At 36.8% G+C, this 24158-nt stretch overlaps 3 long non-coding RNA genes and 1 pseudogene across 3 annotated transcripts; 1 reads left to right on the plus strand and 3 right to left on the minus strand.

Moving 5' to 3' along the window:
* The first annotated feature begins 1331 nt into the window (after positions 1–1331).
* On the plus strand, positions 1332–12180 carry LOC121972894 (annotated as a pseudogene).
* Positions 12181–14854: 2674 nt separating this feature from the next.
* Positions 14855–16515, minus strand: LOC121973745. Its single transcript, XR_006109739.1, has 4 exons — positions 16060–16515; positions 15939–15977; positions 15727–15787; positions 14855–14892 (listed from the first exon to the last, which is right to left on the minus strand). It is a non-coding gene; the product is annotated as an uncharacterized LOC121973745 (long non-coding RNA).
* Positions 16516–16999: 484 nt separating this feature from the next.
* LOC121973746 lies at positions 17000–17221 on the minus strand. The gene is made up of 2 exons (XR_006109741.1): positions 17172–17221; positions 17000–17106 (listed from the first exon to the last, which is right to left on the minus strand). It is a non-coding gene; the product is annotated as an uncharacterized LOC121973746 (long non-coding RNA).
* A 227-nt stretch (positions 17222–17448) lies between these two features.
* On the minus strand, positions 17449–22297 carry LOC121973747. The gene is made up of 4 exons (XR_006109742.1): positions 22168–22297; positions 21851–21911; positions 17771–17835; positions 17449–17699 (listed from the first exon to the last, which is right to left on the minus strand). It is a non-coding gene; the product is annotated as an uncharacterized LOC121973747 (long non-coding RNA).
* Positions 22298–24158: the final 1861 nt, after the last annotated feature.

The following is a 24158-nucleotide window of genomic DNA, read 5'->3' on the forward strand; positions in this document are numbered from 1 at the left end:
GAAGCATCGATCAAACACCTGTTGGTCACTACATTTATGCAAGTACAATAGCGATATGGATCAAAATATGTCACGACACTTAAATTTTCTAGGGTTTTGATTGTGCTTAGCTACGAACAGTAGCAAAGCACAGCTACAATTGCAAGCAGGCTGCTGGCCGCGAGCAGGCCGCCGACCGCGAGCCGTGAGCAGGCCGCCGACCGCGAGCAGGCCGCCGGCCGCGAGCAGGCCATCGGCCGCGAGCAGTCTGCCGGCCTCGAGCAGGCCGCCGGTCGCGAGCAGGCCGCCGGCCGCGAGCACCCTGTCGCCCGCGATCAGGCCGCCGGCCGCGAGCACCCTGTCGGCCGCTAGCAGGGCGCCAACCTCGAGTAGGCCACCGGCAACGATCCGCGAGCAGGGCGCGGCTATCGGCCGTGTGAAAACCAAAAGGAGAGAGGAGAAGACCATACCTGAGAGATCGCGCGGATCGCGGTGAACGGGAGGAGAGGGCGCCGAGATTGCTGGAGAGAGCCGCTGAAAAATCGCCGAGAGAATCGCCGCTGGAAAATCGGAGGAAAAAGAGGGTCGCGCGAAGAGGAAAGCCAAGCCAATCTGTGCCATAAATCGTGAGTTACCGACGGAATAATTTTTCCGTCGGTAATTACCGACAGGACACTAATTCCGTCGGTAATTACCGACGGAATTCACAATTCCGTCGATGATTACGCCTAGTTAACGGGCTAGCTTTAGCGAATTTAAAAGCTAACGAGTACGGGCGGAACCCCACCGACGGAAACATAAATCCGTCGGTGGATACCGACGGAATTATATTTCCGTCGGTAATGTTTACGCCTGCACCCGTTAGCTCTACCTATATACCGACAGAATATTAATTCCGTCGGAATTACATAAACCCTAAACCCGGATCTACCGACGGAATTAGACTTCCGTCGGTAAAGTTTACGCCCACACCCGTTAGCTGTACCTATTTACCGACGGAATATTAATTCCGTCGGAAATACATAAAAAACCTAAATCCGGCTCTTGTAAATCCGTTATCTCGTCGTGCGGCATTCCGACTGAAATTAGGTCCGTCAGTAATTACCGACAGAATTGGATAATCAGTCGGTAATTACCGACGGAATTCACAATTCCGTCGGTAAGTTCCGATGGAATTATGGTTCCGTCGGTAATTACCGACGGAACCTATATCCGTCGGAAGATATCGACAGAAGTAGAATCAGTCGGCAAACTCCGACGGAGTTGTGATTTCGTCGGTACCCCCGTCGTTAATCACAGACATTTTTGTAGTGTTATTCGATCGTCGCTGGACTCGACTCGATGTGGTGGTGATGGTAAATCAGTCATCGTCGGTGAGGGTGGCCCAAGGCGGCACCGACAACTTCAACACCATTGGGGAAGCGTGTTGGTTACTACTCGGAAAACCTATAGGTTCCACTGTACAAAAATTTTGTACAAAGGTCTGAACCTTTTCCTAGCTACCATGTGTTCTTTTAAATTAAATTTTGGATCGCCTGCGGAACTTAACACGTTTGATCCAAAACTTAATCTATTTGTTCTTTTAGGTTTTGACTTGGATCTCCTGCGGAACTTAACACGTTTGACCCAAGTCTCCTTAAGTTATTAATTCCATTAAATATTAATTTCCATAAAAGGTTCCCAGTACTGACGTGGCGAGGCACATGGCCTTCTTGGATATGGGAGCAACCACCACCGACTAGACAAAACCTTTAATAGAAAGCTAATATTTAATTTCCTAAAATAACTTTAGGTTAACCAAAGAGAACAATCAAATCACAAGGAAAAGAAAGAAACAAAAGAACACAACTTCGAAAAAACATATTCGAAATACTAGAACGTAAGCCTCTTGTATTTGGTATTATTTCCATAAATAACTAGCATGATGCGGAAATAGAAATTACTAGTTATACCTTGTAGAAAAAACCTCTTGATCTTCTACCGTATTCCTCTTCTAACCTCGGACGTTGTGTGGACAACGATCTTCCAAGATGAGAAACCACCAACTACCTTCTTCTCCTCCAAGCAAGGTTCGGCCACAAAAGAAAAGCTTTACCAAGGAGAAAAACCAAAATACTAACCAAGCTCCAAGAGATGCTTGCTTTCTCTCCTTCTTCTTCTTCTTCTTCTCCGAGTAGTATCCGGCCACCACAAGAACTCCAAGGGAGAGGGAGAGGTTCGGCCACCACAAGAGGAAGAGAAGGAGATGATGGCCGGCCACACCAAGGAACAAAAGAGGGAGAGGAATAATAGATGTTGTGTCTTGTGAAGGCACCCTCACCCCTTCTTTTATATTCCTTGGCCTAGGTAAATTAGGAAATTTAATTACAATAAATTTTCCTTAATTTCCTTGACATGATTTAATTGAGAAAAATAAAATAATATTTCCCCAATTAAACAATGATGGTCGGCCAAATCAATAGGAAACAAATTGGACAAGTTTCAATCAACAATTAAAACTTTCCTTATTTGTTTCTGGAAATTTTAAAAAAATAAAATTTCTCTTTAAAATCTCTTCATGGTTAATAAAAGGAAATATCTATAATTTTAATTTTATTAACATGTGAATAATTTTAAAGAGAAAATAAAACATCTCTCCAATCTACAAATAAGGAAAGAGATCTAATCTCTTTCTTTAATCTTTTATAAGTCTTTTACAAGAGAGATATTTTAATTTTAATTCTATTTTAAATTAAATCTTCCACATAATAATAAACATTAAAATTAAATTTTCTTTTTAATTAATTATGGCCGGCCCTACTAGCTTGGGTTCAAGCTAGGGCCGGCCACCTTAAACTTAGGCCGGCCCTAGCTTGGTTCCCAAGCTAGCTTGGCCGGCCCCCTTTAGGTGGGTATAGAAGGTGGGTATATGTGGGTATAGTACTCTATAAATAAGAGGCTACGATAGGGACCGAGAGGAGGAATTGGTTTTGGTCTCCCGATAAAATTAAGCATCCCATGTTCGCCCCGAACACACAACTTAATTTTATCAATGATAATTCATTCCACTATAGAACTATCATTGAACTACCGCACCAATCCCAAATTACATTTTTGGGCTCCTTCTTATTATGAGTGTGTTAGTCTCCCTGTGTTTAAGATATCGAATGCCCACTAATTAAGTGAGTTACTGACAACTCATTTAATTAATATCTAAGTCCAAGAGTAGTACCACTCAACCTTATTATCATGTCGGACTAAGTCTACCTGCAGGGTTTAACATGACAATCTTTATGAGCTCCTCTTGAGGACATTATCAACCTAGTATCTCTAGGACACAGTTTCCTTCTATAATCAACAACACACACTATAAGTAATACCATTTCCCAACTTATCGGGTTTATTGATTCAACGAACTAAATCTCACCCATTGATAAATTAAAGAAATAAATATCAAATATGTGTGCTTGTTATTATATTAAGATTAAGAGCACACACTTCCATAATAACTGAAGTCTTTGTTCCTTTATAAAGTCAGTATAAAAGGAACGACCTCAAATGGTCCTACTCAATACACTCTGAGTGTACTAGTGTAATTATATAGTCAAGATAAACTAATACCTAATTACACTACGACCTTCTAATGGTTTGTTCCTTTCCATTCTGGTCGTGAGCTACTGTTTATAATTTATAAGGTACTGATAACATCATCTTCTGTATGTGACACCACATACTATGTTATCTACAATATAAATTAAATGAACAACTACAAACAAATGTAGATAATTAGACCAAATGTGATTCTTTATTCATAATGAATGTTTACAAAGCTTAGACTTTCAGTATACACTCCAACAATCTCCCACTTATACTAATGACTAAGCTGCCATATCTTCTACCATACATCTGATTCCCATTCCCTCCACATGCCGATCGAAAGCTTTCACCGGAAGGGCCTTAGTGAAATGCCAGGTTATCCTGATGCAATCTTGGCGATGACAACTTCTCCTCGCTTCAAGATATCTCGTATCAGGTGGTATTGCGCTCTATATGTTTACTCGCCTTATGAGCTCGTGGTTCCTTCGAGTTTGCAAGATCGCTATTATCACAATAAATTGTGATGATCTTGGGCAAACCAGAATCACATCTAAGTCCATTAGAAAGTTCCCGAGTCATACTGCTTCTTTAGCCGCCTCAGAGGCTCATACTCAGCTTCCATGGTTGAGTCCAAAACGCATTGCTTAACACTCCTCCATGAAATGGCTCCACCTCCTAAAGTAAACACATAGCCGATGTAGACTTACTATTCCCTATCTGATTGGAAATCAATCCGTGTAACCCACAGGAAGCGGATCGTTCGCTTGGTAAACTAGCATATAATCTCTAGTCCTTCTCGGTACTTCAATATATGCTTTACCGCAGTCCAATGTCCTTGTCAGGTTACTCGATATCTCACGACCATGCCCACGGTAAAAAGATATCGTGTCTCGTACATAAGATTGCATACATTAGGCTTCCTACAGGAAGCATAAGGAACTGCTTTCATGTCCTCTATCTCTTTTGATGTCTTTGGAGACATCTCTTTAGATAGAGCTACTCCATGTCTAAAAGGTAAGAAACCTTTCTTGGAATCTTGTATGCTAAAACGAGCAAGGATTGTATCTATATATGACGCTTGGGATAGACACAACATTCTTTTCTTACGATCCCTTATAACTTTGATCCCAAGAATGTGTGCACAATCTCCTAAGTCCTTCATATCAAATTGTTTGGACAACCATACCCTTACGTCTGATAATACCTTGACATTGTTGCCAATTAACAAAATATCATCTACGTATAGTACAAGAAATACCACCACATTTCCGTTACACTTCTTGTATACACAAGACTCATCCGGACACTGAATAAATCCATATGACTGGATTACTTCATTAAACCGGATGTTCCAAGACCTTGAAGCTTGCTTCAGTCCATAAATGGACCGATTGAGCTTGCACACTAGATGCTCTTTGCCTTTTTCAATGAACCCTTCTGGTTGCTTCATATGAATGTTCTCTTCAAGACTTCCATTAAGGAAAGTCGTCTTGACATCCATTTGCCAAATCTCATAATCCATATGAAAGAATGGATAAGAGTATCCGGATAGACTTAAGCATGGCTACCGGTGAAAAGGTTTCCTCATAATCGATTCCCTCTTTCTGAGTGTACCCTTTCGCAACAAGCCTAGCTTTGAAGGTTTCTACCTTCCCGTCATCCCTCTTTTCCTTTTGTAGATCCACTTGCATCCAACGGCTTTTACACCATCGGTGGTTCTACAAGCTCCCGCACCTTATTAGAGTACATAGACTCTATTTCGAATTCATCGCATTTTGCCAAGATGTGCATCTATATCTTGGAGTGCTTCATTATATGATCGGAGGTTCATGTTTTCCGGGATCAAGTCCAAGACTCTCCCAAAACATGAATCTTTCAGTGCCTCACAACCCTCCCACTACGACGAGGCACTATCGTGGTTGTGTATCATGTGTGACACGTGTTGCGGCTCTTGTGGTACTTCATCTTGCATTGTTGGTATGAAGTAGACATGTCCTCTCTAAGTTCTTCTAAAACGACTTTACTCTGGGCTTGTGATCCATTATATAGTCTTCTTCTAAAAACCGGGCATTGGTGCTAACAATGACCTTCGGTCTTTAGGACTATAAAATAAACCACCTTTTGTTCCTTTGGGATATCCTACAAACACGCCAACTTCACGAGATTCTAACTTATCAAGATCTTTTAGACATGTGCTGGACTACCCCAACCGAATATGTCTTAGACCGGGTTTTCGCCCATTCCACAATTCTATGGGAGTAGAAGAAACGATTTAGAAGGTACTAAGTTCGAACATACACTGCTGTTTCCGAGCATATCCCCAAAACGAATTTGTAATTCAATAACTCATCATTGATCTAACCATCTCCATAAGAGTCCTATTCCTTCGCTCGCCACACCATTCTGGTGTTCCAGTGTGCACAATTGGGATTGAATCCCACCTTCGATAAGTAATTCCTAAACTCTCCTAAGAGGTATTCGCCACCACGATCGGATCAGTAGTGTCTTGATACTTTTACCTAGTCGTTTCTCCACATCACCTTGTATTCTTTGAACTTATCAAAGCACCTGGACTGCGCATTAGGTAAATGTATCCATATCTTGAATAATCGCCTATGAAAGAGACGAAATATTCAAAACCTCCTCTTGCCCGGACAGACCACACAAATCCGAGTGAACCAACTCTAACACTTCTTTGGCTCTATACCCCTTGGCCTTGAACGGCCTCTTGGTCATTTTACCTTCCAAGCAAGATTCACAAGTTGGAAAATTTTCCAACTCAAATGAACTCAAAAGTCCATCGGCTATAAGCCTCTGAATCCTACTTAAGTTAATATGTCCAAGCCTTAGATGCCAAAGATATGCTTGGTTCATTTGCGAAGGTTCTTTTCTCTTATTAGAATTAGAAGATGAGTTATAAATTTCCATGTTTTGCTTTGTGGAAGAAATTGGATTTAAAGTATACAAATTGCCAACTAATGTACCAGAACAGATAATCACTTTATTTCTTTTAATAACTACATCGTTACTGAAAGAAACTGAATATCCATCTAAAAACAGTTTAGAAACTGAAATTAAATTCTTTCTAAAACTGGGTACATAAAGACAATTTCTTAAAACCAAATTTTTATTTCTACTAAAAGATAAGTAGACGTCTCCCACTGCAACAGCTGCCACCTTAGTAGCATTGCCCATGTAGACGGTAATCTCCCCTTCAGATAGTCGTCGGGTTTCCTGGAACCCCTGCAGGGAATTGCAGACATGATCAGTGGCTCCCGTATCTACACACCAGGTGCTGGTAGATAACACCGCTAAACATGTTTCAACAACTAGAGCATGAGATATACCTTTGTTTTGGTTCTTACGAGGACAGTCCGCCTTCCAATGTCCTGCCTGCTTGCAGATGAAGCACTTGCCCTTCGGCTTCTTCATTCCAGCTTTAAATCCCGTACTCTGAGATTTATTCACTTTCTTTGCTGAACCAGTTTGTTTCTTCTTCTTCTTTCCTTTCGGTTTAGAAGTAGAACCATTTTCAGCATAGTGAATTTGAGCATTGTGACGAAATAACCCTTCTGCTGCTTGAAGTTCTGTCAGTAGTTCCCCTAATGAATAAATCCTTTTATTCATATTATAGTTCAGGCGGAACTGCTCAAAACTTCTAGGTAGGGTTTGGAGGATCATATCGATCTGGGTTTCCCCATCAATTTCTCCTCCAAGGATCTGCATTTCCCCATCAATCTCATCTAGGATATGATCCCTTACAGGAGTACCCTCTTGCATGGTGGCTGTCATTATCTTTCTCATGGCTTCTTGCCTAGAAGCCCTATCCTGATGACCAAAGAGTTCCTTGAGATTGTTCATGATATCATAGGCTGTTGGTAAATCTTGATGCTGATGTTGCAATACATTTGACATTGAAGCCAAAATGTAACACCGTGCCATCTCATCTGCTTTTACCCATTTCCTATGATATTCAATCTCCTCTTGGATAGATTCACCAGTAGGTGCATCAGGGCACTGCTCAGTCAGTACATATTTATAGCTTTCAGCAGTAAGAACAATGTCCAGGTTTCTTTTCCAATCTATGTAGTTTGGTCCAGTAAGTCCATTCTGTTGAAGTATGATGGATAGTGGGTTGAAAGACATCCTAAGAATCACAAATAACTTTTGGTCAGAACTCTAAATTTAGAATAATATTGATTCCTCAAACAATACTATTTTAAATTAACCAACACCTCATCACACCGTGAATTTTGTATGCCACGTTAGTGTGGACGTATACAAATTCAACATTTGTAAAAGGAGGGTTTTAACCCATTAATTTTATTATCTTGTCAACCTAACTTTTTGACAAATAAAATTAATAGTTGGTATTATTTGGTCACACAAATAATAATAGTGACTCCGTTGGGGAGGATACTATTAGATGTGTCTAAGTGTATACCATTACTTGACACTAAGTCCATTAATAAGATTATGCCCCTTCCGTTGGGGAAGATCACACGCTCTTAATTAATTTCCTATAGTCATCCAAAAATGGAAGTCTGTTCTAGTGATCCACAAACAAGCTCATCCGTTATGGAGGAAGGCACTCAGAGCCAACGCGCAAGCTTGTTTGCATCACTTACAAACCAGTAATGGAGACCATGGGATTTATTTAAAAATCCCTCTCCCACTTAGTTATTTATAAATGAGGAATTTTAACTATGCTAGCCTACTTAAACTTGTAAACTAACATGCACACACAGCACAATATAAAAGCAATAAATAGAAAATTTAATTTTCAACTATTATGGCTTTTATCTCTAATTGTCCTCCGTGTGTTGTCATCCCAAGCTGCTGCCATATTTGGCCACCGCCACCGGATCACATCCATCTTGCTCCTAGTTCCGCTGCGCCTCTGGTCCTTAGAAGGTTCCACGCTTTGCAAGATTCGATCCGCGACATAAATAGAATTTTACATTTTTGATCCTATATTCCATAAAAGGAATGTACATGTATCTAGATCAAAAATAAAATCCTAATAAAACTAAATACAGCTCCTGCTGTATTTTAATACAATCATGCACACACATATAAATTGCCCTTGACATGTCCAAGGGTCCAATCACACACATAATTAACTAAAAGCCATAATAGTTGGATCCTGCATCCACAAAGTTAGCACATCCTACTATTAACCTGCCTAAATTATGTATGACATGTGCATAATTAAACTAAATACCAAATACACAGAGGCAAAACCCTAGCTCTGATACCAATTGTTGGTTGCTACTCGGAAAACCTATAGGTTCCACTGTACAAAAATTTTGTACAAAGGTCTGAACCTTTTCCTAGCTACCATGTGTTCTTTTAAATTAAATTTTGGATCGCCTGCGGAACTTAACACGTTTGATCCAAAACTTAATCTATTTGTTCTTTTAGGTTTTGACTTGGATCTCTGCGAAACTTGACCTAAGTCTCCTAAGTTATTAATTCCATTAAATATTAATTTCCAAAAGGTTTCCAGTATCGACGTGGCGAGGCACATGACCTTCTTGGATATGGGAGCAACCACCACCGACTAGACAAAACCTTTAATAGAAAGCTAATATTTAATTTCCTAAAATAACTTTAGGTTAACCAAAGAGAACAATCAAATCACAAGGAAAAGAAAGAAACAAAAGAACACAACTTCGAAAAAACATATTCGAAATACTAGAACGTAAGCCTCTTGTATTTGGTATTATTTCCATAAATAACTAGCATGATGCGGAAATAGAAATTACTAGTTATACCTTGTAGAAAAACCTCTTGATCTTCTACCGTATTCCTCTTCTAACCTCGGACGTTGTGTGGACAACGATCTTCCAAGATGAGAAACCACCAACCACCTTCTTCTCCTCCAAGCAAGGTTCGGCCACAAAAGAAAAGCTTTACCAAGGAGAAAAACCAAAATACTAACCAAGCTCCAAGAGATGCTTGCTTTCTCTCCTTCTTCTTCTTCTTCTCCGAGTAGTATCCGGCCACCACAAGAACTCCAAGGGAGAGGGAGAGGTTCGGCCACCACAAGAGGAAGAGAAGGAGATGATGGCCGGCCACACCAAGGAACAAAAGAAGGAGAGGAATAATAGATGTTGTGTCTTGTGAAGGCACCCTCACCCCTTCTTTTATATTCCTTGGCCTAGGTAAATTAGGAAATTTAATTACAATAAATTTTCCTTAATTTCCTTGACATGATTTAATTGAGAAAAATAAAATAATATTTCCCCAATTAAACAATGATGGCCGGCCAAATCAATAGGAAACAAATTGGACAAGTTTCAATCAACAATTAAAACTTTCCTTATTTGTTTCCGGAAATTTTAAAAAAATAAAATTTCTCTTTAAAATCTCTTCATGGTTAATAAAAGGAAATATCTATAATTTTAATTTTATTAACATGTGAATAATTTTAAAGAGAAAATAAAACATCTCTCCAATCTACAAATAAGGAAAGAGATCTAATCTCTTTTTTTAATCTTTTATAAGTCTTTTACAAGAGAGATATTTTAATTTTAATTCTATTTTAAATTAAATCTTCCACATAATAATAAACATTAAAATTAAATTTTCTTTTAATTAATTATGGCGGCCCTACTAGCTTGGGTTCAAGCTAGGGCCGGCCCTTAAACCTAGGCGGCCCTAGCTTGGTTCCCAAGCTAGCTTGGCCCCTTTAGGTGGGTATAGAAGGTGGGTATATGTGGGTATAGTACTCTATAAATAAGAGGCTACGATAGGGACCGAGGAGGAATTGGTTTTGGTCTCCGATAAAATTAAGCATCCCATGTTCGCCCGAACACACAACTTAATTTTATCAATGATAATTCATTCCACTAGAGAACTATCATTGAACTACCGCACCAATCCCAAATTACATTTTTGGGCTCCTTCTTATTATGAGTGTGTTAGTCTCCCTGTGTTTAAGATATCGAATGTCCACTAATTAAGTGAGTTACTGACAACTCATTTAATTAATATCTAAGTCCAAGAGTAGTACCACTCAACCTTATTATCATGTCGGACTAAGTCCACCTGCAGGGTTTAACATGACAATCTTTATGAGCTCCTCTTGAGGACATTATCAACCTAGTATCTCTAGGACACAGTTTCCTTCTATAATCAACAACACACACTATAAGTAATACCATTTCCCAACTTATCAGGTTTATTGATTCAACGAACTAAATCTCACCCATTGATAAATTAAAGAAATAAATATCAAATATGTGTGCTTGTTATTATATTAGGATTAAGAGCACACACTTCCATAATAACTGAAGTCTTTGTTCCTTTATAAAGTCAGTATAAAAGGAACGACCTCAAATGGTCCTACTCAATACACTCTGAGTGTACTAGTGTAATTATATAGTCAAGATAAACTAATACCTAATTACACTACGACCTTCTAATGGTTTGTTCCTTTCCATTCTGGTCGTGAGCTACTGTTTATAATTTATAAGGTACTGATAACATTATCTTCTGTATGTGACACCACATACTATGTTATCTACAATATAAATTAAATGAACAACTACAAACAAATGTAGATAATTAGACCAAATGTGATTCTTTATTCATAATGAATGTTTACAAAGCTTAGACTTTCAGTATACACTCCAACAAAGCGATCGCTTTCGCCCCTAACGACACTACTGTCGAAGAGGGCGGCTACTTCGCCATCTATGTCAATGAAGGGGCGTACCGGGAGAACGTGATCGTGCCCGAGAATAAAAAGAATTTGATTTTGATTGGTGCAGGAGTAGATCGGACTGTGATCACATCCAACCGCAATGTCGAGGACGGCTGGGAAACCTACGACACTGCTACATTCGGTTAGCAAAGCATCAACCAAGTCATTGCCTTCAATTAGTACCATGTAAATTTATGTTTGGTGCAGCGGTACATAAGGATCGGTTCATTGCCCAGGACATGACCTTCGAGAACACGGCAGGGCCGGCGAAGCAACAAGTAGTGGCAATGCGGAACAATGCCGACCTCTCCATTTTCTACCGTTGCAAGTTCCTCGGGTATCAGGATACACTCTATGCGCACTCAAACAACCAATTCTATCGTGACTGCGAGGTCCACGGCACCATCGACTTCATCTTTGGTGATGCCACCGCCGTGTTCCAGAACTGCCACATCTACGCGCGCTTACCGCTCCAGGGGCAGGTGAACGTAGTGACGGTGCAGGGTCGAACTCTCTACAACGAGTGCACCGGCTTCTCCATCCACAACTGCACGAATTGGGGCAGCGCCGGAGCTGGTGGCGGCGAACTACTCAGTGAAGACCTTCCTGGGGCGGCCATGGAAGGAGTTCTCGAGGACGGTGTACATGCAGTCGTACATCGAGGGGATGGTGGAGGCAGCGGGATGGATTGCATGGAACGGGAGCTTCGCATTGAGCAGGCTTTACTACGGTGAGTACCAGAATTACGGGCCAGGCGCAGCAACAAGCGGAAGGGTGCAGTGGCCAGGTTACAGACTGATGAATGTAACGGATGCTTACACGTTCACTGTAAATAATTTTATAATGGGGGAGGTGTGGCTAAATTATATTACACGTCTGTACCTTATCACGGCGGCTTACTTGCCCCTGCTTAAGTGATTATTTTAATAAGTTTTAATATTAATTTCAGCTGTGCAAAATATCTTACTGCGTTCTGCGTATTTGATCATTCGTATGTTTTTACTCGAAAAAAGAATAATAATTGCATGATTTAATAGCAAATTAATAATTAATGTTCAAATGCTTATAATGATAATGTGATTAGAGAGGAAAGAACGGTGATTAATTAGGTGTATCATTGTGGATACAGGAGAAGGCAACACATGGGTTAGCTAGAGAAAATAACAAAGTATCTAAAATAATTTTATTTAATAGTTATTTTTTTAAAATTCAAAATTATGGTCCGTATTTATAGTCAGAGCTATAATAATTGAATTGACGAAAAGTACATATTTAACAAATATAAAATAACATTAAAATCTCTATGTATATGATGTAGTGGTAAAGTATTTAGGGAAATAAATAAGATAATAAAAAATTTTAAATCTTAGTAGGGATGAATTTTTTGGAAGTCAGTTTAAATCTTGTATAAACTGTGTTTTGGATTTATTCAATATACAAACTAGGGAAAAGACTATCGACCTTCATAATCAATCAGATAACATTTGGGCACCTACATTATAAAAAAGATGATTTTTTAAATGGTTTCTCAATTTATTACCCAAATAAAATTCTATTAAAAATGAAAATGATATTAATTTAAAGGTATAATTTAAAAAACAAAATACTTAAAAATATGTCAATATAATTTAGATGATTGTCTTATTTTCCATTGGGGTGATTCCTATTTGCCAAAAAGTATCTTACACCATATTACTTAGTTTGGAAATGTCTAATTGCATATCATCAAACTATTATGCCCCCGTAGGAAAAGGATTTTTGGTTAAGACAGCTCACACATGGTCAATTGTACCCTAGTCAAATGAGGATTTTTTATTATAAGACACCTCACACATGGCCAACTTGAATATTTGCCTTATTTAGTATTGGGTTATTTAGTATTGGGGTGATCCCTTTTCCTTAGACATGAAAGGAATCATCCCCGAATGCTCAATTGTATCCTAGTCAAATGAGGAATCACCAACATAATGAATCAAATACATAACATTAAAGAAGTTGTGTTCAAATATAACTTGGTACCTTGCAAATAATATGCATTAGAATTAATCTTTTCAATATATAATTTCTACTGGCCTAATCTTGAATGCAAATAACTTGTTACGCTCTCTGCCACGAGAAATGACAACCCACATATAATCTCCCACATTGAACTCTACATGACATTGCTTTTGGTTTTATACTTAACAAATGATTGTAATTATATGCACTTGAGAATGAACTTGTTGCATTCTAGTGACAAAATCCTCAAACTTTCCATGAATACGAGTTTCGTTGAGTAGTACTTCGCAATGATAGCAACTCCTTTGGCAAGCCATAGGAAAACATATCTTCAAACTTCAGCAGAGATAATAAATTCACTACAAAAAATAAGACATTTTGGGACAAAATTGAGGATGAATTTTAAAAAAAAATTCGTTGCAAAAATTTTAGGGACAAAAATTGGGACGAAAATTTTTTCATCCCAAAATGGTTGATGCCAACTTTTGGAACGAATTATGGATTGTTGCAAATTTAGGAACGATTTTGGGGACGAATTTGGCGACGAATAAAATTTTCGTCCCCAAATTCGTTGCAAAAAAGTATACAAATTGGCAACGAAAATTATTTTTGTTACAAACTTAGGAACGAATTTGGGGACGAATTCACATAAATTTTCCGCGAAATTTGTCTCTATTTTTGCAACAAATTTGGGGACGAATTCGGTGATAAATTATATTTTGTTGCCAAGTTTGTCCCTAATATTGCAACGAATTTGGAGACAAATTTGGTGACAAAATTTATTTTGTTGCCATTTTTGTTCCTAAGTTTGCAACGAATAACAAATTTGTTGCAAAATTGGCAACGAATTTGGCAACAAAAACTTGCCAAATTCTTTGATAATCATAAGATAAATTTTTGTCCCAAAATTCGTCCCAAAATCTGGGACGAAATTTGGGACGAATTTTGGGACGAATTTTGTGATTCGTCCCAGAATTTGTCCCAGAATCTGGGACGAATTTTGGGACGAATCCACAAAATTTGTCCCAGAATTCGTCGCAGATTTTTTGTTGTCATTTTTGTTCCTAAGTTTGCAACGAAAAATAAATTTGTTGCAAAATTTGCAACGAAAAATAAATTTGTTGCAAAATTGGCAACGAATTTGGCAACAAAAACTTGCCAAATTCTTTGATAATCATAAGATAAATTTTCGTCCCAAAATTCGTCCCAAAATTTGGGACGAATTTTGTGGATTCGTCCCAAAATCTGGGACGAATTCTGGGACGAAAATAATTTTGTCCCAAATTACGATAGAATTGGGACAAATCATTTTCGTTGCCAAATTCGTCCCTATATCAAATATTTTTTTCCAGCTTCAATTTATTTCTGCAATACAATCCAAATACATAAAAACAATATGCATTCAATACATCCTAATTTAACATCAACACATCCTAATTTAACATTCAACACATCAACTCATAATTCAAGAAATATAAAGATTTTAACAAAGTTTACAATATCCATCTTGTTCAACAAAGTTTACAAGTTCAACAACCCAAGTCCATCATCCATCTAACAACACTAAGAATACATATAGTCATATTCGTGTGCCACAAAATCTTTGATCCCCATCAAATCTCCTTTGCCTACATAACAACAAACAAATAAACTAGATTATGTGTAACAAGAAAGATTGTAAATATTATACGATATAGCCATGTAAAAAGAATAATTGAAAACAAAACATAAATGTGAAATTCCTTAAACATTCTAATAAAAGCCCTAATTCTAATAAAAGTCATATTTACCAACGATATGAATCATCCATGTCATAGCAACGGTAAATAAAATTATAAGAATTATTTTGAAACTAAGTACATGTATCGTAACTATGATACAACCTAATATAATTGGCACATCATATAGAGAGAAAGAGAGAGAGATCTTGTGAAGTATGGTATTAGGGTTCAAATTTTCTCACTTAGTTAACTTTATTTTCATTTTAATTTACTGAATTTATAGTTTTATCTTTGGTTGGTATTTAATGTAAACTAAAGGATGTTTAAAATAATTGTTCCTTTCATTGTGTTAACTAGTTGACAATTTCATATGAATAACTTTAGCACATTTTTAACAACTCTTTGCAAAATATTAAGGTAGGAGGATGCATCGTTATCTAGTAAAGAATTTTAGAATAGTGTGATGTAATTCTAGATGAAATATAGAACTTTTATGTATCTATATAGTTTTGAGACTATACATAGATCAAATTCAGAACTTTTATGCATCATTATCATTGAAGACAAAACAAGAAAGAGCAGCTTATCAAAAAGAAGGAACACAATTAAACAACTATTTAAAGCTAACTTTAACATAATTATTTAAAGTTAACTTTATATAATTAAACAACTATAACATAATTATTTAAAGCTAACTGTATATATAGATCAGTAAATGCATATTAATGAACTTAGGAATACCGAAAAGAGGTGAACAAATACAGTTGTCTTCAACTACAGTGAGATCACACCAAATTGAGACCTGCACAAACAACATTATCAAATTAGGACAAAAATAAAGTCAGAGTATTAGAGACTCCATTCATATTGCCTAGTTATGCTTTAAATTTGTTACTGGTACACAACTAATAATCATATAGATTAGTCTACGTCAAAGATAAGTCATCTCATACATTGACAGTGGAACAGTGCAAGAAGACAACAGACTTAACCTACAAATGGCAGAGTTGAAAAGTTAAAAAACCATTGATTAATGTGTAAAGCAGTAAACATGAGAAAAAAAATTCATCATACATTATTAAAATCATCAAAAATCATCACCGCCATCATCGTTATCATCGTAGGCATCATCATCGTCGTCATTGGGAGGATTTTGACTTTGAGCGGAGCTCAACTGAAGGTGTTTCATGATTAATTCTTGTTGTCGGCGCATATCTCTAATATCTTTCTCCAAATTAGCTCGTTCTAGGTCTCTTTGCACCCTTTCTCGGTCTCTTTGCGATATTATTTCCTTCAGATGGCTAACCTCATCAGTCAAGGTATTTATTTGGGTCGTAAGTGCTGATGTGGAGGAAGAAGTTCCAACTAATCTTTGGGTTCTACTCAAGGAACTCATCCCCAATATTCTTCCCTCTTTTGGTCCTCCACTGGCCTCTAACCATAAACTTAAATTATTGCCAACAGACTCCTCAGACCCCTGACTATTGATACCAGCTTGTGAGCATGTTTGAGCTAGCTCGAGTTGATCATATTTTTCCTGTTTTGTAAAACACATACGATATTGATTAGATATAATAGAAACACATATAATATTAAGACAATAATGGTATGTAACTAATTAAATTTAAACCATATATTAAGGTAAAATAAATATTACCTTGACTGCTTTTGCTCTCGCCCCACTCCATGTGTTATCTTTTTTTTTTTAAAAGTGCGAGTGAAAGTATCAATGAAAGAAGGCTCCTTCCCTGTCTCCTTGGTCTAAAAAAATATTATTTCAAATAATGAAATAATTTGATATATATTAAAAATTTATGAAAGAGTGAAACAATTACCATTCTTCGTCTATGCTCATCTATGTTAATGGAGCCTCCCGCATATATAGCACTTGAGTCACCAGAATTGTGAGATTGATTCATTCTATTAAGGTCACTCCTTTGTTTACTTTCCTCCGTTGCCCAAAATATAGTGATCCTCTCCCAATTTTCTTCAGTGATGAAGTTTGGCTTTTTTCCCCCGACTCTTTGCGTGGCTTAATACATGTCTAATGTGATCGCCACATTTCTTTTTAAATATTCTTCGTATCTCCATTTCGTCATTCGGGTCCCAATTATTTAAGCGCTGAAATAGAAATTTATTTTATTATATAATCACTGTAAAATTGAAGTAAACTCAAGAAAATATACTTTGAACTCGCTCCACCAAAGTTGTTTTGTGGCTGATGGAGTGCTTGAATATGTCAAAGAATCCCCTCCCCAATGGTTGTTCACGATTCTATTTATTTCTCGAACAACTTGTACCGGATTTTCAAAGCTGCATTAAATTACAAAATAACGATGTTAAATAATTAAGAAAGGTCTAACAAATAAAATATTTTATAGTACTTACGAATCACCGATGGGGACTAAAGGAGCTCTATCATTCCTAAACTTAGCAAATGAGTTTCTTGCTGAGTCGGGAGGATCTGAGTGGACAGGTAACTGCTCTGGGTAAGGTACTTGTGGCGGCGAATATGAAACCGGTGCAGAAGGTAGATGAGATGGGCCCGGCTGATGAAGGGGTGGCATAGGTACACTGGCAGGGGAATATGATGCCGGTGGAGAAGACACATGGGATGGGCCTGCCTGAGTAGGGGGTGGCATAGGTTCACTGGCAAGTGATGGATGTGTCTGGTCCTGTGGTCGCCGTCTACGTCCACCACGTCGAAATATATGCTGGAAATTTCAATAATTTAATAAAGTTAATTACAGATCTGATACATAACAAAAGATAATTAAAAACTTACCATTTTTATGTAAATATTATAGAAAAGGGTGGAGGGGAAATTTATGAAATGTGACCTCTGATAAACTGTAGGAACAAATACAATGTGTTAACAGATAAAGTAAATCAAATTATAAAAGAGACAGTATATACAAAAAAATATGGGAAATTTCTTTAAATAAGCTAACAAAACTTACCCATCATCAAAAATCAAAGCCATCATTGTCATTATCATCATCCTCCTCCTCTTCCTCTTCCTCCTCCTCTTCCTCTTCCTCTTCCTCCTCCTCTCCTTCCTCCTCCTCCTCCTCCTCATCATCATCAATTTCACTTCTATCTACGTTGATTACTACACCATTGGGATCTCGTAAAGTTGGAATAATATATTCCTCAGTCTGAAAGGTGTTTGAAACTTCCTCTTGTTGATATGCAATGTTTTCCCAACGTGCCTCAATTTTTTTTCGTGCTTTAGTTTTACAAACAGCCCACCAATCAATCTTATAGCGTTTCAAACTCGGATATGAAAAATAGAATACTTGAATTGCTTGTTGTGCCAACACAAATTGTTCATATCTCTTATAAAATCTCTTATGATTTATTTCAACTAAATTATAATGTGGATGCACTTTCATCCCTCTAACAGGGTCAAACCAGCGACACATAAATAATATAACTTGCATTTGTGGTCCTGGGTATTCTACTTCTATAATTTCATCCAACAAACCATAAAAATCACTACTTGCACCTCCTTCATTGGATGACGATACGCACACCCCACTATTCATGGTATTCTTGCCCATTCCATAGTCTTGAGTATGAAAATTATATCCATTTATGAAATATGCTGGCCAAGTGCGTACGCATGAATTTGGACCCCATGACAGATGGATAAGCCATTCTTGCTCAAGGTGAGCTTGATTAGCTTGAACCTAAGGTCAAAACACAAATTGTTAAAAGTATGCATATGTATCAACAAAATATAGATTTTTTACTTACATATGATTTGAACCATGCAGCAAATTCTTCTTCACAAAATCGATCGAACTCTTGTGTCGATAATTCAGAATATAAGTTGGTAAATATCCTACTCAAAAAAACATATTGTTACACAAACAATTGAAAAAATAAAAAAATAAAAATAAAAATATATACTTACTCGTAATATGATGATACTTCTGGACAATTTAGTAAAATATATGTTTGGGCTGCCCGCCATTCTTTACCAGTTAAGTATCTTTGTTTACATGGTCCACTTGGTCGACCAAGGTAGTTAAAAATTGAAAATGAGGTAACATTTGGATCAATAGGACCCTCATCATTTCTGCCCGCTCTTCGCCTTTTGCATTGAACATGAGGTTCAAAATAATATGTTGTAAAAGTGGTGACTTCCTCCACAATGTATGCATTAACAATAGAGGCTTCAACTCGTGCTTTATTTTTCACCTTTTTCTTCAAATGATATAAGAATCTGTTGAAGATATATAAAATTATATTAAATATATATATATAAATGATCCAGGAGTAGAAGTATTTTTTTTGCATTCAAACAGTCGAATTATAGAAATAAGACACTCTACCTTTCAAATGGATACATCCACCGAAAATGGACGGGTCCTCCAACTTTGGCCTCATATGGCAAGTGAATCAAAAGATGCTCCATAGAGTCAAATAAAGAGGGTGGAAATATCCTTTCCAAATTGCACAAAATGATTGGAATATCTCTCTCTAACTTCTCCATGTGTGAACGTCTCAAAACTGTTGAGCAAATATCATGTAGGAAAATACTTAACTCCGTAATCGCTCCCCATACAAATTGTGGTAAGAGTTCCTTAAAAGCAATAGGAATCAGTCTTTGCATTATGATATGACAATCATGACTTTTCATACTGATTAACTTCCATTCTTTCATATCGACACATCTTCCAAGATTAGAGACATACCCATTTGGAAATTTCAAAGATTTCAACCATTCACATAGGACACGTCTTTGATCCTTATTTAATGTATAAATTGCCTTTGGCTTTGGTCCTCTACTATTTTCATCGACATCAAGAGTGGGTCTTTTACATATGAGTCGCATATCTTTTCTTGCATTGAGATTGTCTTTTATTTTTCCAGTGATATCCATCACAGTATTTATCAGATTATCAAAAACATTCTTCTCAATATGCATTACATCGAGATTATGATGTATCAAATGACTAAACCAATACGGTAAATCCCAAAATATACTTCGTTTAGTCCATTTATGTGTACTCCCATATTCATATGTTGTACCATATGGTTGTTCAATAACAGAGGGAAAGTGATGCACTCTGTACCAAATATCTTGACCTGTCAATCTCAATGGCGGAAGTATTCTTTCGATCCTATTTTTTGTGAATTCATCTTTATTCTTTCTGAACTTATGATTTGTGGGTAAGAATTGCCTATGACAATCAAAATAACTTGATTTCTTTCCGTGTTTCAATCTGAATGACTTTGATCTCTCCATACATATTGGGCATCCCAAGATCCTAGCAGTACTCCAACCTGATAGCATACCATAAGCTGGAAAGTCATTTATGGTCCAAAGAAGAGCAACCTTCAGTATAAACATCTGGTTAGAATGAACATCGTATGTAGGAACACCTTCATCCCATAGTTGTTTAAGTTCTACTATCAAAGGTTGCATATAAATATCTATTAACTTCTTTGGATTTTGCGGACCTGGTACAACCAATGTTAAAAACATATAAGGTGTTTTCATGCACATCCCAGGTGGAAGATTATACGACGTTAAGATAACTAGCCAACAAGAATAATTTCTTCCTGATTTACCAAACGGAGCAAATCCATCAGCACAAAGACATAATCTAATATTTCTAGTCTCCTTTGCAAAATCTGGATATGTTCTATCAAAATTTTTCCACGCATCTGCATCTGATGGATGACACATTAAACCCTCTTCTGTTTGATGAGTTGCATGTCAAGTCATGTGTTCCGCAGTTGCCTTTGATGCATACAATCTTTGTAACCTAGGAGTTAAAGGTAAATAAAACAACTGGCTGTGTGCTTTACGTCGTTGTTGACTCCTTCTGGTTGTCTTATACCTATCTTGATTACAGAATTTACAAACCTCTACATCTGCATCATCTCCCCAATATAACATACAACCATCTTTGCAAACATCAATTCTTTCAACTGGAAGACCTAAATCTTTCACCAGTTTTTTCATACTGTAAAAATCAAGAGGCAAATTGTGATCACGTGGCAATGTATCGTCAAACGCTTGAACAATATCATTAAAACAATATTGCGACATATTATGATATGCCTTTATATTTAATAATTTGGATGTGAGAGATAATTTAGTCTGACTGTCACAACCGGAATATAATGGTTCATTTGCAGCACTCAATACTTCTTGAAATTTGTAATATATTTCATCCAGGCCTGGTACATCAGGCTCCTCCAACGGCAATGTATTAGTGGCAAACATTTGTTCACTTGTTGGAGGAAAACTAGAACTTGCACCAAGCGTCTCGGGAATATAATTCTGACAACTTGCATCAATTACCATCCTCTGATATGGATTGAATTGTTCATAATAACTCTGATCCCCACTAGCAGAGGCTTGAAAATTCCGTCCATAATCCTCATCAGATATGAACGGTTCGCCATGACTTGTCCAATTATAATAATTCGGAGTAAAACCAAATCTACAAAGATGTTCTTCAACTTTATCGGTGGGTAAAAATTTTCCATTGTGACATTTTCTACACGCGCACCTTATCTTCTTGCCATCCATATACATAATTTGAGCAGATGCAAAATTTAAAAATTGCCTCAGTCCAGTGATAAACTCAGGAGTTAACCCCTGACGATTAGGCAAATTTTTGTTATACATCCAACTTCGCTCATTCTGCATTTTATCTGAATTCAACTATTCAGTTAAACATTATTAAAAGTTACTATAGATAAATCTTATCATTGAAGACAAAACAAAAACAACAGCTAATCAAAAAGAAGGAACGCAATTAATCAACTATAATATAATTAATTATTTAAAGCTAACTTTATATACAAATTATTAAATGCATAATAATGAACTTAAGAATACCGAAAAGAGGTCAACAAATACAGTTGCCTTCAACTACACTGAGATCACGCCAAAATAAGACCTGCACAAACAACATTATCAATTAAGACAGTAAATTTCGAAAATTAACTTAAATTTCAGAAGGTGCGTGCACGGCGGCAGCCATACGTCGTCCAGCCATCGCAAGGCAACGGGCAGCCACACCGCCGACCAGGCAGCGCCTGGAGGCGGCCAGGCAGCGGCTGGCGGCGGCCAGGCAGCGCCTGCACACAGGCAACCCAAGCCAGCAAGCAGCCCCGCGACGCCGACAGAGAGAGATCAGAGAGCAGAGAGCTTACCAAACGAAAACCTTCCACCGCCGATCATCGGAGATCACGCCGTCGCCGGTCGGAGATGCGGCCGAAATCCTGGAAATCGCAACTGGGAAGGGGAACGGGGGAGAGAGGAAAGAAATGAGGGAAGGGAAAAAGAATCGGGTAGATGGCTAGATCTAGGGTTTTTAGGAACAAACATTTTTTGTTCCCAATTTCGTCCCTAAAATTGGGACGAATCCATGGATTCGCACCAAATTTTGGGACAAATACTGGATTCGTCCCAAAATCTGGGACGAATTCAGAAATTTGTCCCAGAATTTATTTTTTTTAAATAAAAGAGGAATAAATACGGACCTAGAGACATCGGAATTTGATGAAACAAGTTTCTATGTGCTCGTATCATTATCCTGATCGTAAATCTATCAATAAAAATATTTTTTACCAAATATATATATTTTTGGAATTTTTTAATCCCAAATTGACCTAATTGGGTGTTAAAAATTCAAATCACTGAAAATATTAATTAAAAATTATGTATAATGACGTATTTAGGATCAGCTCAATGATACAGACGCATAGAAACTTGTTTCATCAAATTCCGATGTCTCTAGGTCCATATTTAGGCCTTAGGTGTTTGATTTTATTTATTTAAAATTATTTTCAGTTTTGGAACGAATCCAGAGATTCGTCCCAAATTTTGGGACGAATCCAGAGATTTGTCCCAAAATTTTATTTATTTAAAAATAAAAAAACAAAATTGGACGCCTTAAATACGGACCTAGAGACATCGGAATTTGATGAAACAAGTTTCTATGTGCTCGTATCATTATCCTGATCGTAAATCTATCAATAAAACTATTTTTTTACCAAATATATTTATTTTTAGAATTTTTTAATCCCAATTTGACCTAATTGGGTGTTAAAAATTCAAATCGCTGAAAATATTAATTAAAAATTATGGATGATGATGTATTTACGATAAGCTTAATGATACGGACGCATAGAAACTTGTTTCATCAAATTCCGATGTCTCTAGGTCCATATTTAGGCCTTAGGTGTTTGATTTTATTTATTTAAAATTATTTTCAGTTTTGGGACGAATCCAGAGATTCGTCCCAAAATTTTATTTATTAAAAAATAAAAAAACAAAATTGGACGCCTTAAATACGGACCTAGAGACATCGGAATTTGATGAAACAAGTTTCTATGTGCTCGTATCATTATCCTGATCGTAAATCTATCAATAAAAATATTTTTTACCAAATATATATATTTTTGGAATTTTTTAATCCCAATTTGACCTATTTGGGTGTTAAAAATTCAAATCACTGAAAATATTAATTAAAAATTATGGATGATGACGTATTTACGATCAGCTCAATGATACGGACGCATAGAAACTTGTTTCATCAAATTCCGATGTCTCTACGTCCATATTTAAGCTTTCGGACACTAATTTACAACCGTTCACTACAAACACCTTTTATGTTAGTATCAACCTATATATGTTTTAAAAAATATATACCTAGAGACATCAGAATTTGATGAAACAAGTTTCTATGTGCTCGTATCATTATCCTGATCGTAAATCTATCAATTAAAATATTTTTTACCAAATATATTTATTTTTAGAATTTTTTAATCCCAATTTGACCTAATTGGGTGTTAAAAATTCAAATCACTGAAAATATTAATTAAAAATTATGGATGATGATGTATTTAGGATCAGCTCAACGATACGGACGCATAGAAACTTGTTTCATCAAATTCCGATGTCTCTAGGTCCATATTTAGACCTTAGGTGTTTGATTTTATTTATTTAAAATTATTTTCAGTTTTGGGATGAATCCTGAATTCGTCCCAAATTTTGGGACGAATCCAGGAATTCGTCCCAAAGTTTGGGATGAATCTCTGGATTCATCCCAAAATTTTATTAATTAAAAAATAAAAAAACAAAATTGGACGCCTTAAATACGAACGTAGAGACATCGGAATTTGATGAAATAAGTTTCTAT

Source organism: Zingiber officinale, chromosome 4A, assembly GCF_018446385.1.
Source record: "Zingiber officinale cultivar Zhangliang chromosome 4A, Zo_v1.1, whole genome shotgun sequence".
NCBI classification, from domain to species: Eukaryota; Viridiplantae; Streptophyta; class Magnoliopsida; order Zingiberales; family Zingiberaceae; genus Zingiber; species Zingiber officinale.